General features: G+C 37.6%; 1 long non-coding RNA gene across 1 annotated transcript; it reads right to left on the reverse strand.

Moving 5' to 3' along the window:
• Window positions 1-2,336: 2,336 nt before the first annotated feature.
• LOC147525171 (uncharacterized) lies at window positions 2,337-9,881 on the reverse strand. The gene is made up of 5 exons (XR_015221083.1): window positions 8,905-9,881; window positions 8,720-8,810; window positions 2,993-3,061; window positions 2,710-2,826; window positions 2,337-2,611 (listed from the first exon to the last, which is right to left on the reverse strand). It is a non-coding gene; the product is annotated as an uncharacterized LOC147525171 (long non-coding RNA).
• Between the last annotated feature and the right edge of the window lie 1,583 nt (window positions 9,882-11,464).

The following is an 11,464-nucleotide window of genomic DNA, read 5'->3' on the forward strand; positions in this document are numbered from 1 at the left end:
CCTAGCCTTCCTTCGAACAAACAAATTTTAACTAATGGAAAGGAAAGAAATGGAATGGAATGGAAACCGCTTTTTAAAATTGTGTCTTTTGGTAAACCGTTTTGTGCCTGTATTTTTCTTTCCTTTCCTTTCCTTAAAGTTTTTATAGACCATAGACTTTTTCCATTTCCTAGCTAGTTTTGTTTCCATACGAGAAAAGTAGTCTTTCCTTTCCATGGGCAAAAAACAACAAAAAAACTATGGAAAAGGTGGACCACACCTCTTTTCCTTTCCTTTCCCTAGCATTTCCTCCATAACAAACATGCCCTTAATTGATCTTAGTGATAAGAGGGAAAAATACCTTATTGCACTTTCATTCGTTCTTCCTTAAATCCAGAGCGAAAAAATTCATAGACTAAGCGGTTTCTTTGTTGATTATTGAAGAGATTTTTGAGCTGAGATAAGAATCGTAGCAGAGATGAAAGAGAGAGGAGAGGAGATGAGGGGCATCGAGAGAGAGAGAGAGATGAGGGGGCGCGAGAGAAAATGTGGACAGACAAAAACCTCTAAAGCACGGACGCACCTCCTAATAGGTTGTGTCCGCATCGGACACGGATGCGGCATGGACACGTGTCGGACGCAGTCAACATGGTCAAGACGCAGTCAACTAAATCGGACCTAGGCACAAGTTGGTCGACGCGGATTTTGACCTTAAAAAATCAAAATTAAATCAAAATAATATTAAAAAACTGAATTTTTTCATTTTTTTTGTTTTGTTAAGACTTATGACATGTTTTTAAAGTTTGATTAGGAAATATTAAATTTAATTTTGTGGCTATTTATCTTTAATAGTTTTGAATTTATGACTATTGATACATTTAATTTAGTTTTTAATGTTTAATTTATATAAAATAAAATTATAAATATTAATTAATTTCTACGTCCTTTGCTGCGTTCGCGTTCTACTTTTTTGAGATATAACCGAAGTCGCCGCCGTCGTCCGGCCCATGCAACATAGGACGGCCTTTTTGGGCCACATACCCCCACCCGATCGATCGCTCGCCTCCGCCACTTGATTATGTTGAGCACCAAGTTTTGATCAAAGTATGGATGGTACATACTATGTAGCATCCCGCTTTGGGATTGAAGATGATCCGTTGTCGATCGTTTATCATATGTGTCGTTAAGGCTCATTTCGTCTGTTTAGGATGGTATATCATATGTAGCATCCAGTTTTTGGGATGATACATACTATATAGCATCTTGTTGAGCACAAAGTTTTGATGTGCCAAACTATTGATGGTACATACTATGTATCATCCATAGCTAGTAAATTCGCGGACTGCTAAAAATCGATAAGGAAATTATTCGCCAAAAATTTGAAATTTAATCATAATAATACGTTTAAAAATTCGACTAAAAAAAACGATAAAAATGGCAAACATACAATTCGTCTTTGATACGGGTATAATACGGAAAAAAATCGGATATATTTTGTCGCATTACAAGTTTAGAATGCAATAAATTGTCATAATTGCTCGTTAATTACTCATGCATAACTCAAATTTTCATTTATATTTACTTGCTAACACTAGTTCTTCGATATTCTTTAGGTATGGAAGGTTCTAACTTAAGTGGATTTTCAAAACCTTCCATTTTGAAGTTGCATCATACCTTTTATAGTATGTTTTTTTCCATTTAAAAAATACGGACCATATTTTTTGGTAATTATAAGCCTGGATCATAGAATTCGTGTATTAATTCCTAGGTTTGAAACGTTCGCCTTATTATTCATATTATACATAAAAATGTATAAAATGGGTATTAAACACGAATTTACTAGCTATGGTACCTACAAGAGTTTTGGGGCTCAAAGATTATCTGAACTACCCTGTCAGAACGTTTGGCTCCTTGAAAAGCGATCTAAGGAGGTCGTTAAGGGCCGTTTCGTCTTTGAGGATGGTACATATTATGTAGCATCCATTTTTTGGGATGATACATACTATATAACATGCTATTGAGCACAAAGTTTTGATCTGCCAAAGTATGGATGGTACATACTATATATCATCCATTATTATAAACGACCCCTGAAGATCGTTTGGCTCTATAGTCCAACGATCTGAGTAGGTTGTTAGGGCCAATTTCGTCTGTACTGCCAAAGTATGGATGGTACATCCTATATACATCCATTATTATAAATGGCCCCATAAGATCGTTTGACTCTATAGTCCAGCGATCTGAGTAGGTCGTTAAGGCCAGTTTCGTCTGTACTTCCTAAGTATGGATGGTACCATCCTTTATTCAGAATGCTACATACCATATACCATCCTGTTGAGCAACTAAGAATGCCGCAGTGAATAAAATTCCAAAATCTATTACAAAAATCATGTCATAATCTATTACAAAAATGTCAGAAGATTTCGCAACGAGTGCTTAAAATAACTTGCAGACTTCTATATTGTTCGAAGTCAAATATTCTTTTTCCCTTACATCATATATTTATCATTCGAAAAAAAGACATGTCCATCATCACTACAAAACTTTTGGAGTCTATATCCATCTTGAGGCTCGCACCCAACATCGTCATCTGGGACATCATCATCATCAGGGACATTATCAACCGATAGGCCTGTAAGTTCAATATTTATATTGCGTTATTTATCTTCTAAAGTCATAATCATTAGCATGTAACACTGAAAATGAGCAAAAATGGAAACATTCACATACCTTGCAAATTAGGTTTGGGCATATGTGGACACCTACGCTTTGTATGCTCTGTAGATTGACAGTTGCTACACTTGTTCTTTCCGTCTCTCCCATTTTGCTCAACAGCTTCCACTACAACTACATAACAAGCAACCCAAAATAAAACTTCATCTCTTCACAAAGGAAATTTCATAATCCAAAAGTGAGATCTACATAGATATGTGTTATTTTTCTTAAAATGTCTTAAGCGCATTTACTTACATAAGTAAATTTATTTAGAAAAAATACTCGTATAAGAACTTACATCCAACATCTCTGTTCAACTCGTCATCTGCAGCTCAAGCATTGTGCTCAACATTCTCCCTATTTACACCTACAACAGAGCACACCACAAAAAGAAATGCGGCCAAATAAAAATCACAAGCAACTGCCCCATCAAAAATAATCAAACAAAGTGTTAATAAACGACTGAGAAAATGAATCATTACAATATTAAACAAGGTTGTCACCAACTTATATAAACTTACCCCTACCTTTTGGACACAAGCGTGGGCATTTGGGATTCGTGTGCCCTATGATACAACAATTGCCACACTTATTTCTTTTCATCTCGTTTTGACCTTTTAGTCTACTAGGATTTTTGGGCCGACCCTTGCATTTTACATATGGTGGATCATTAACTGATTGATGATGTGTGGTTTTAGGAGGAGTAAAAGGAAACTCGAAGGGAATTGGTGGGCTGCGTTCAAAAGTTGATGGAGTATCATCCATTCTATAAGTTCGATCATGAGTAGAAGGTATGTCAGAGTGAACCTGGGGCCTGCCATCCGAAGTAGATCGAGTCTCATAATTTATTTGGAAAGAAACTAACACGGCTTTAAAGGCTTCACTGTCTGCCTGAGTTTTGGAAGCCCGCAAACATATATCTTTGCAGTTGCTTGTAAGTTCACCATAATGAACGGCTGTGGTAGACCAATTAGAATCATTTGGACCGGGTACTCTAACAACTGATTTAGCGACCCGGGTCCATCTCCTAGAAAAGCAGCTTTGCGGAATTTGTCGAACGTCATCATGTTTGTAAACTGAAATTATATGTCTACAAGGAAATTCAGATGACTCAAATAGTCCACATGAGCAATTAGCTTCCCTTTCTAGGACGTTGTATTTCACAATTGACTTTTTATGTCTGTTTAAATGACGACTTACATTGTATGCATGAACATTCTCACTCGCATCTTCTCTACCCTCTACAGTGTACATCGCTTCTTGCTTTAACTCCATCATGAAAACATCAAAACAAGTTCGAGTGTAGATAGATTCAGCCTGTTTTGCATATTCATCTAAGTGGGTATCGATAACAGGCATACTCGTTATAGTCATCACCTCTTCCTCATGCTCTCTCTGGCGGATATTCAAAACTGCAATTTCCAATTTCCCGAAAACATCAAACAACCGCATGCCAGGCCTCACATGATGCCGTATAACATAATTTATACTCTCGCACCGCTGGTTGCTTTTACAACCAGCAAAGAAATAACCATGGAGATAAGCTTTTGACTACTTTTCCCTTTTTTCGTATATCATTCCCACCCAATTGTGCTTATCAACCTTGTAATTTTCCACGAACTTTTCCCAACATTTATCAAATTCATTGCGGGAGCACTTCATATGCATCATCGAGTTGAAGGCTTTTAAAAATCCTTGCTTGGGGACATTCTTGAGGCAATTATTCATGATGTGCCAACAACACAAACGGTGCTTCAAATTTGGGAGAGTCAATATCAAAGCCTCACTAATCGCTAGGTCACCATCAATAATCACATATTTTGGGTGCTCTCCATACATTGCATCAATAAATGATTGTAATACCCATTTATAAGACTCCGCCGTCTCACTTGTCATCAATGCAAAACCAAAAATTACTGTATGTCGATGGTTGTTGATCCCAGCAAACACTACAATCGGAATCTTGTATTGATTGCTCCTGTATGTTGAATCAAATAACAACAAATCACCAAAGCAACTATAATTTATACGTGAGATGGAATCTGCCCAAAATAGCCGAACTAGCTGCCCGCTCTCATTTAATTGGTAATTATGGTGAAAGAAAGGATCTACCTTTGTCTTGCTATCAATGTAACCTAGCAGAGTGTTGGCATCGCCATCAATACAACAAATTCTCCTATCATACCCTAATTTATTATACAAGTCTTTCTTTAGAAAGCCAACATTTGAATATTTTCTAGCTCTATGTACAAAGATATCCATTATTTTTGCAATGACGAATGCCCACATCATTCAGAGTCCTAGCATATTCCAAATCATGTTGAGGCACTTTTCTATGTGATCAACCGAACATCGAGCTTGGATACGACACAAGTGAATGTGTGTGATCCCCAACAAAATCTTTCACAATCCACAACTTTGCTTGGAAATCATAACCAACCTCAAAACGAGCTTCACATTTAAATCGAGTGATTGCTTTGGGTGCTCTTTTGCGTTTCCTCAGTATGAGACACTTTGGATCTCGTTCACCTGCAGTTGAGCACAAAAATCTCTGCTTAACACAAACACGATTTTTATGAACTCTCAAAGTATCCTTACAAATACTAAAGCCCACTACTTTGGCATAATCATTATAAAGTTTGTACGCCTCCTCCAAAGTTTTGAATTGCAAAGAATAAAAAGTTGTTTTGTCTTCTTCATAAAGCCTATCAGCCTCTGGCCTACTCACGGATGTATCCATGGTGTCTGTAACTTCATCATTTTCACTATCCACCATGGAAACATTTGATTCATCCTCTTTCTCAGACCTAAAACTGTCAGAACATGTATTTCTAAGCCATTCTTCGTCATCCTTGGAGATATGATTCATGTTAGAATCACTACATAAAACAAATGGAGACTTTTAGCACAAATTTACACAATTCTACACCCTCTAAATGATAATACTTGTAAGACATTAGAGAGGGGGTGCGGCCAGTTACCCCCAACAAAATGGGTTGGCACCCATTTGGTAAAAGGGCAGTGCCATAATGGTTATTCCATCAATTTCCTTTCTTAATATGGGTTTACAGCCCCGTCCAGGCATATTTCTTTTTTTGTTGTCCAACAAGGATGACAAATGTTATGTTATCTATCATTCATTATTGCCTCTAGAATGTTTCTGAAGTTTGAACTGTTCATTACAATGATATATTATATGTACCATTTCTTCTTAGAAGGCAAATAGATAGAATGCACCCCTCCTTTTTTGGGAGAATGTTGTCTAACAAGGTTGATACTTGTCATCTATTGTTCATCTATTTTTGGGAGAATGTTTCTGAACTATCCACTATAATGATATATTATATGTACCATTCATTATCATAAAGTATATACATAGAATGTCATTCATGGGATGGGAATGAATCTCTAAAATTAAGAAATAAACCCTAAGAACTCAATACATTATAACACAAATTGCAAATTGAATTGCAAATACGTTTCAAAAATCTTTCTTTCAGTTGAGGAACCATTTTACTAACCTTATTGTTACTGTAAAGGTTGATAGTGTGTAAGAATGTAAGATGAACTTTTGACCGGTAACCGCGAATTGAAATTGATTCAATTAACAAGTAAATGCGTTAGACGATGGTTGTATTAAATGAAGTTAGGGGAGGAGGAAGACTGATAATTTTGTTAGTTGAAATGGTTCGTGTAATATCCAAACCAAAATCTAATCTAATTTAAAATCTAAGATGTAAATTACGTTTTCGCCCTTTTAATTAATTATCATTAAACTTACCTAGCCGGTTACCAAAAATATGACTAAAAAAAACTTGGACAAGGAGCCTACGTACCGGTGCAGCAGACGTACCCTAAATTTTGGTATAATATAATACCCTATACTTAGACAGATTGGAGCTAGAAGATGGTGACACGTGTTGGATCGATCAAATCAAGTGGGGGGTGTTTAGGTAAATTCTTAGTGCGAAGGGTACTTGTTGTCTTTTCCTTTAAGTCGATGGTAGCCGTTATAGCAATTGATGAGATGACGACACGTGGAATTAATTTGGTTAATTTTGAATTTCAACCACGTAAGGGCACTTAAGTCTTTTTAATCTGTTCCTTCTTATAAACCCTAAACACAATACGAGAAAGAAGAAAAAAAGAATGACGAAATTCAACGTAATACAGAAGAAGAGGCGAGCCCAAAAAGCAGAAAGCAAACGCAAGATTCACGGAGACCCTTTGACTGGTAAACTCAAGACCAGACCTCAGACCCACACTCTCTCTGGCAAACGTAAAAGGAAACTCCTCAAGAAATGGCGCAGAGACAACAAACAAGATGCCCTACTTCTCTCCACTGCTATGGAACACGATGCTCTTGCTACTGCTGAAGGTGATACAATAATAATAATAATAATGTTATTTCTTTTTCTTTTCTCAAGACTTATAGTAATTTCTCATGGGAAACAGGGACCACCACCAAGTTTCAACTGAAGAAGAAGAATACTAAAAAGCTTAAAGTTAAGCATCTCAAGCGCGGAGGTAAGAAGCAGAAGAAAGCTGTGGAGGTTTCTGTAGACGCTATGGTAGAATAGATGAGAGAGAGAGAGAGAGATGAGTTCACATTTTGTAAACAGATGAGTTCACTTGTTCAGACTTTTGACATACAGGAAGTGTCTTTTGCTTGTTCTTTGTTGCAAAGCTACCGTGTCTCATTCAGCGGAGTACAAATTGTCATGCTTGATTGGAGTAGCAGAATCAGAGTAAAGATTGTGATTTTATTTTGGAAGTCAGAACTAATAAACCGTTATATCCCTGTCTTCATATAATGCAATAGGTTAGGTATATTTACAAATTGGAGCTATCCAAGTATGATGCTGTATGCTATTGTAGCTTGAGTGCTTGACACCTATTAAGCATATCTCATAACTGTAAGGTCTGCCGTGTGAATGCTCATGTCACAAGTTGCCTGCAGTTCATGCAAATCTGTAGTAGTATTGGTGATCCGTGGTCCTTTAGTTTGGATGGTGGTACTCGTAGACTGGTAGGCGTAGAGGGTACTGGTAGTCAAAGTTGTAGTTGCAGTGGTAGATGAGGATAACCATCTGAATTCTGTCTATAATGGATTCATGGACGAAGAAGCCTTGTTCCTGAAAGACGAAGGCATTTATCACTTTAAGCGAGAGGATATAACATTAAACCTTATTACGTCTCCAATCTTGGGTTTTTTTGGTAACTAAAACCAAGCTTGGTTGGGCAGGCTTCTAACCTAAATTGTTTATATTTGAGATGTCATAGATTATCGCTCCTGAGGCCTCTCTGAGAATAATCTCATAAAGGTCTTCAAACAGGGTATGTAAACCTTGTTTTAGTAAAAGGGTCACACTACAGTCTGTTTAGTAAAGGGATCACTCTGTTTGAACTTTGAAGCAAACTGGTTTCTGTGTCACTTTGCCACTCTCAGACTGAATGTAGTGTTCTGGTCCATGTCCTTAAACCGTTTAACTATCACATTTGTTCAATTGCAGCTTTTTGAGTACTACTTTCTATTATACTAGTATACTGTATTGCAGTGGGGCCGTGAGTGGAGAAGAGAGAGACATGGGTATTGGTGAGAAAGAAGAGACAGGAAAGATATGGGTTTTGCCGACAGTTTGAGAGAAGAAGGTAATCCAAAGCATAAACAACATAACTCTATTAGACCTTCTACAAAATTGTCACGAAGGAACTTCACTCGGCGCCCGTAACAGAAGATTCAAGACTAAAAATGAACAAATCCTAACAAATTAGTCTTTCATTGCCACACTAGAATGAATGTTTTTATCGCCTTAGAAAATTAATTAATTTTGCATTGTTTTGTTTAGTCCAACCATTTTAAGTATACTTTCAACAAAACCAAACAATGAAAGTAGACACCAACCCCTTGTCAAATCAAATCAAGATCTTCTCAAATTCAATAACACATCGTACCAATACCAAACTAAAAAACTATAATAAAGATATAAAGATACTTGGGCAAAATTAAACAAAAGAAACTCACCTTGCCTGCTCCTTTGAGGGAGTGAAGATTTTGGCAATTGACAAGTACTAATTCCTCTGAACGGAAATCTTGTGCGATTAAATCCCAAATTCTGCAATATAATAAAAGACAAAACATTGAATTAAGTGAAAATTTAAAAAGAAATCATAATAATAAATCAGATATATAAAGAGTTAGAGATTGACCTTGAAAAGAGGAAAGGTTATAGAGTGCCGGAACAAGATGGTTCAAGGGTTCGGTGAGCTGTGCTGCTACATGAACAAGATGATGGATTCAACGCCGCTACTAATTGCGTGTCTCTCGTCTTTCTTCTCTCTATCAAACTATTTTAGTCTCTCCACAAAAATTGTTTTGTTTATGAAAGAAAGTTGTGCAGCGAATTGAGCAGCTAATCGTCAACCAAGCGAATGCATGGGTCGCTAGAATACGTTATGGTTTGTCTTATTTTTCACACGCTCGGTAATACCAGGCTAAGTAGTGGGTGTGAACAGGGGAGTACTGGGCGGCGGAGAGGTCGGCTTGGGGGAGAGAGAGAAGTTATGAAGAAGAAGAAGAATATAGAGAGGGGGGACAGCAGACAAACAACATTTTGCCTAACTTTCCAAATCCAACTCAAAAACGTTCGCTACCGCTCACTTGATTAGGGCGCCCTAAGTTCCTGCTCTTTTGTTATTTGCTCAGCTGTCGTCTACCATTTACCGACTTACCTATATTGAGGGCACCACCACATGCTCTACAGATGGGTGTTTAGACATAGTTTCTTTGCCAGAGTTCCAATGCCCTTCTATTTTGAAGTTATGAAGAAGAAGAAGAACATAGAGAGGGGGGACAGCAGACAAACAACATTTTGCATAACTTTCCAAACCCAACTCAAAAGCGTTTGCTACCGCTCACTTGATTAGTGCGCCCCAAGTTCCTGCTCTTTTGTTATTTACTCAGCTGTCGTCTACCATTTACCGACTTACCTATATTGAGGGCACCACCACATGCTCTACAGATAGGTGTTTAGACATAGTTTCTTTGCCAGAGTTCCAATGCCCTTCTATTTTACACTCTGTTTGTTTGTCATTCACCTGCTGCTTTATGTATTATATCCACGCAACCTTGCTGCTGATCTCCTATGACCTAGGTGTACTCCGTTGTTCCTTCTCTCCTAATTTTTGAAGTCAGAACTAAGAAACCCATTGTATCCCTGTCTTGATCTAATGCAATAGGTTAGGTATTTTTACACAATGGAGCTATCCAAGTATGATGCTGTATGGTATCGTAGCTTGACACTAAGCGCAATTCATGCAAATTTGTATTAGTTTTGATGGTGGTGTGGTAGACGTAGTGGTACTGGTAGTCAAAGTTGTAGTTGCAGTGGTAGATGGCGAATAACCATCTGAAATCTATCTATGATGGATGGATTCATGGCCGAAGAAGCCTTGTTCAGTGGTTCCTGAAAGACGAACCGTTTCACTTTCTTTAAGCGAGAGGAATGAACCTTAAACACAACCTTATTAGGACTCCAGTTAATTAACCATGAGGTAAGGAGATCACCAATTTCTTTTACATTGTTCACCGTAGAAATAAAAAGACCACAAAAATGTTGAGGGTAAGGAAACTAGTCCTACTAAATTCCTCCACCATCCTCATCAAACTAACCATGTCGGTCTCCCCAGAGGTTCCTATAAAATTATAAAACCTCGAAAAAGGCTACAATCTATGCTGCAAATGGTTGACCATACCCATCCTCATCAATGTCCCTCAAGGTCCTTTCCATCCTGTACGTAGATATCACCCCAAGGCAGGGCATCCTTCAAAGTAAGAAGCAGGAAAGGCTGAGTAAAAATGTGCCATCTGATATAAAAACTCCTGTAATCAAATCTTCTCAATTTCTGTTATTTTTCTTCAACTTTGATTCATATCCAGTGAAAAACCAAGTTAATAGGATTTTCTCTGTTTTCCGTTGAGTTTGCAACAGACATCTTACAGAGTAGGCGTCAGTACAGTGAGCTGAATGCTATCAGCGACTAATTGTGATTTGTGAAACAAAGAATAACTATAACATGTGTGAAAAAAGAAAGGAAGAGGATTTTGGGGCCGACAAACTTTCAGTGCAAATATTTATATCTCTAATGTTGTGGCGAGGAATAAAAATCACAATGTGAAGCAAACAAGTTGCCCTTTTTGAAAAGGACTCGTGGTAATCACGCAATGCTAAAGAGAGCTGAAGACAATATCTCAAAAAAACAATTCACGTTTTCCTTCAGCTCTAGTCACACCATTTGATGATTCAGATTTCAGACAACATAGCAAGAGAAACACATAAAAAGTCTGCTTCAGTGTCTGACTGTGCAGTTGCGACAATCTGTCGAAGTATGCAAGTGGAACTATAATCAATTTATTCTAAAGTAGGCCCTGTTTTCTTTCCTGAGTTCCAGTAGCTCAAACAATGCAGAAAAAGATGAATGTAGTCCTATCTCCCACGATCAACAAAGCACAGACACAACAAAACCACTTTGTTGTACAAAGACATGAACGACACCACAAAACTAAAAGAATCACGACACCATGACCATCAAGACACGAAAGAAGAAGGGTTTTCTTAGCCAGTTGCCCACATTATTAAAGGTTAGATAGGCTTGAAGAAAAACATGGAGTGCCAAATAAGAGAAGTGCACGCGAAGATGGCCACTCATTCTTCTTGGATTTCTCTCCAAGCATTAGCTAAAAAGTTTCTCTGGTAAAGAGGGGTTAGTT

The sequence above is a fragment of the Coptis chinensis genome, chromosome 1 (assembly GCF_015680905.1).
Source record: "Coptis chinensis isolate HL-2020 chromosome 1, ASM1568090v1, whole genome shotgun sequence".
In the NCBI taxonomy this organism is placed as follows: Eukaryota; Viridiplantae; Streptophyta; class Magnoliopsida; order Ranunculales; family Ranunculaceae; genus Coptis; species Coptis chinensis.